Raw genomic sequence first — 4,311 nt, 5'->3', positions numbered from 1 at the left:
TAAATAAAATTTAATTAAACTTAAATTCACTTATTAGAATAATATCATATTAAACATATAATATAATCTACTGTGAATTAGCAACAAATTTTTTTTTTTTTTTTAAAACTAGTAAGAAACTTAAATTTAAAACTCACGTATAATATTTAATATTACATTAAATATATAATATATAATATTTTCTTGTCACTCCCAAATTCAAAAACTATAACAAACATAAACTTAAACAAAAATAAATAAATTATTTAATTAAAATATGATATTTATTTCAAAGTTTATATTACATTAATATAAATTTAATAAAAATAATTAATAAATTCTATAAATAAAATTAAGCAAATGTACATATTAATATTAAGTTGCTTGTATCTAGTGTGTGTGTGTGTATATAAAAGAAGTGAACCAAATTTTTTGGTTATGTTATTTTCTCTTTTAGTTATTATTCGTTGCTAGAGATATTTTGTCATTGTGGCTAATATCTTTTATATATATATATATAATTTATTATTTAACTATATTTAAAATATATATTAAATGATGTATATATAAAAAATATTATTTATTATAATTAAATTTATCACTTAATATATAATATTTAACTAAATAGGTAAAATATATGTAATAGATTATCTATTATAATTAAATTATAGCTTAATTTATTTGCGAAAGATTTAGTATATTCTAGTTAACCGTGTCGATGGTAGTAGTAGGACAACTGATATTTCATATACAGGAATATTTAAAATTACGTACTTCCATTCTCTAACAAATACTAAAATATACAATGTATATGTATACAAACAAATCTGTGACCAAAAAATATCGTCAGTGTTTTGATTAAATGTGATACAACATAAGCTCAGTTCAGTAACAAAAAACTTAATTTTAAAAAATAACTAAATAAAAGAAAACCAAAAATTCCGTTGCCGGGAATCGAACCCGGGTCTCCTGGGTGAAAGCCAGATATCCTAACCGCTGGACGACAACGGAATGTTAATTTGCTCAAGAATATTAAATAATAATATCTTAGTTTTCGACTTTTTTCCTTCTTATAAATAGATTTGTTTTTTTCTATATTACAACATACAAAAATAATTATAATAAAAATTAGGGTTGGAAAGTGTCTTCTTGGTCTTAATTCAATTATTATTATTATTATTATTATTATTATTTAAAAAAAGGAATTCAATTATTTCTTGATGATATATATTTTTCTTTTTTATAGTCACATTTGTTAACTAGTTCATATCATTTAAATTAATTAATTATAATTTTACAATAACTATCATAATTTGGTTTAATTTTTGTTACTAATATGTTGTTACGATAAATTGTTTTTTTTTGTTTCATTTTTTATTCATTATTAACTTTTTTTTTGTCATAATAGATTGTATTAGTATTCTAATTCATATGTGCCACAATATTAAAATTGCAACCAACATAAGAGATAGCATTGAAAAATTAAACAATAGAATTTTAATATATATATATATATAGAAACAATATCAAATTTATTATGATAAACATTGTTAATTTGAAAAAAATTACATTAATTAGAAGACCGAGAATTTGAGCCCAATTATGTCCCGCTAATAGCACAAGACAACTCTGAAAAAAAAAATTAAATCTTATATTTTAGTAAAAAAAATAATTAAACATTCTGAAAGTGTGTTTTTTTAGAAGAAACATTCTGAAAGTTTGAAACAACAAAAGTTCTTAAATTCAAAAGCTGTCCCTACATTTAATAAATAAGTACTTGTATAATCAGGGTTGATCCTAGGCAAAGATTGGTTAGATCCAAGCCTAGGAGGTTCTACATCGAAGAGCCCTTAATTTATAAAGGGAAAAAATTATTATTTTGGCCTTCGCGTTTTGCGCAATTACTCCATAGATCTAAAAACTCATATGCTCATTTGTGAAGAAGAAAAAGAAAAATAAGAAGAAGAAGAAGAAGAAGGGAGAGAAAAATAAGAAGAAGAAGAAGAAGGGAGAAAAAGACGAATGGCAAAAGATTGAAGAAAAATTGAAAAACAAGAGGGGAGGAAGATGAGGAAGAATGGAGGTGAATGTGAAGAACACGTTGTAGATTAGAAAGAAAAAAAAATAGATTTTTGTTTTAATTCTATTTAGTTTTAGTTTTAATTAAATATTATTTAAGATTTTAGTTTAATTGAAGGTTAAGTTTTAATTTTGTTTTTTAATTATTAAATTAAATAATTAAAAAAAAACTCAAGGGTATTTTATTCATATTAAAAAAATAGTTTGACCAAAATCGGGTTCATGGTCAAGGGTATTATTTTGTTCCATTTTACAAAACACATAGTCTAGATTGTCATTTAACAAAACTGAGGGTCTGATCGGTAAATTTTGCCCAACACGGGGTCCAAAATAGTATTTACTCTTTCAAATATAAAACTTTAATTAAAATTAAAAATTTAAATTGAAAAAAAAATAAAAGTTTATACTATTTTGAAGCTTGTGTTTTGATCAATTACTCGTTTGGACCATCTATTGTCGTAGGAACCAGCCAGACCCATGTTCATTCTGTTGGAGTGGTAATGGATGTTGCAGTTACGGCTCAGCCCGCTACCCAGAATAACTAGGCGGGGAGCAATAAGCGGAAGGGGGCTGATGAGGGCGACCAAAATGGCACCAAAAAGAATAAGCTTGGTGAAAAGTACAAGTCCATCTACACTGCCTATACCAACCTGACTGATACACGAGAGTGTATCTTCCTGGAAAACTCTAATCGTCTTCCATGGAAGAAACTAAAGCCCTTGAGGCACCATTGGGCGAAGAGAGACCCCGCCAAATTCTGTCGATAACACAACGACATTGGCCACAACACTGAAAATTGACGTCAGCTAAAAGATGAGATAGAGACTTTCATCCAAGCTGGATCGTTTTCCTAATATGCCCGAAACAGAGTAGTTCCCAATCAGCCAGCGAGGAAAAATGTTCAACCAACTCTGGAAAATCTGGTCAATCAACCCCAGGCTCAACCGAATCATGGAAATTAGATCGTCCTTTCTCCAATAGAAGGGGGGACATAGCCACTATTGCCGGAGGACCTCATCCGGCAGGCACAAGTAATGGGGCCCAGAGGAGGTACATAAAAGAGCTAAAAACCCACAATGGTGCCGAGTTCGTTCCAGATCAAAGGTTGTCAAAACAATAGCGGTTAGAGAAACAACCAATCATTTTCACGGAAGAGGACACTAGCCACGTCTAGTTCTTGCATAATGATTTGCTGGTGATAACCGTTCAGCTCACCAATCAAAGAGTACAAAGAATATTAATTGATAGTGGGAGCTCTGTAAACATGATATTCAGGTCCACCCTAGAAAAAATGGGGCTATCTGTAGCCAATCTTAAGGCGACCTCGATGACCCTATACAGATTCTCAAGAGAAGGAATAACAACCATAGGGATGATTGAGCTTGTAATGACACTGAGAGATGATATGCGAGATGTTGCTAAAATTCTCGAGTTTGTTGTAATCGATTGAATGGATGCATACAACACAATTTTGGGACGACCCACACAGATGACTTTTGAGGCTATCACCTCAATTGGACATTTAGCAATGAAGTTCCCATTGACCTCAGGTATATGTACTGTAAGAGGAGATCAACTCGCTTCCAGAGAATGCTATAACATTGCTATGATGGGAAAATCACAACGCGGGTAGCAAACGATGGTCATCATTGAGGGGGATGAGGAGCCTCAAGTAATGGAAATTGCCCATGGGGCGGAAGAACCTCCAAAAGGAGATAACGAGGTCGCTCAAAAGGATGACATTGATATGAGATTGGGTGAAGAAAAATCTAAGCTCCAAGCATTGGAGGACCTCGAGGAAATCAATGTTGACCCAGAGGTACCTTCAAGGGTTGTAAAGGTTGGAAATAATATTGGCACTGAAAGAAGGAATGAGCTGGTCGAGTTTTTGAGAAATAATCTGGATGTCTTCGCTTGGTCACATGAAGATATGGTGTGAATCAATCCAAATGTTATGATGCATACTCTTAATCTAGACAGGAATGTGCCTACAAAGGTACAAAAATGAAGGCTTTTGGGGAAAGAATGATCAGAAGCTTTAGAAGAAGAAGTAGCTCGCATACTTAAGTGTGGATTCATAAGGGAAGCAAAATATTCAACTTGGATTGTTAACCCTGTTTTGGTCTCAAATCCCAATGAAAAGTAGAGAACTTGCATTGAGTTCTTCGACCTCAATAAGGTCTATCCTAAGGATTGTTTTCCACTACCTTGAATCGATCAGTTGGTAGACACAACAGCCGGTCATGAGCTAAT

At 31.2% G+C, this 4,311-nt stretch overlaps 1 non-coding gene across 1 annotated transcript; it reads right to left on the bottom strand.

Moving 5' to 3' along the window:
* Positions 1-918: 918 nt before the first annotated feature.
* TRNAE-UUC (transfer RNA glutamic acid (anticodon UUC)) lies at positions 919-990 on the bottom strand. Its single transcript has one exon. It is a non-coding gene; the product is annotated as a tRNA-Glu (tRNA).
* Positions 991-4,311: the final 3,321 nt, after the last annotated feature.

This window comes from Humulus lupulus, chromosome 3 (assembly GCF_963169125.1).
Source record: "Humulus lupulus chromosome 3, drHumLupu1.1, whole genome shotgun sequence".
In the NCBI taxonomy this organism is placed as follows: Eukaryota; Viridiplantae; Streptophyta; class Magnoliopsida; order Rosales; family Cannabaceae; genus Humulus; species Humulus lupulus.
This window is presented reverse-complemented; position numbering and strand designations above follow the sequence as displayed.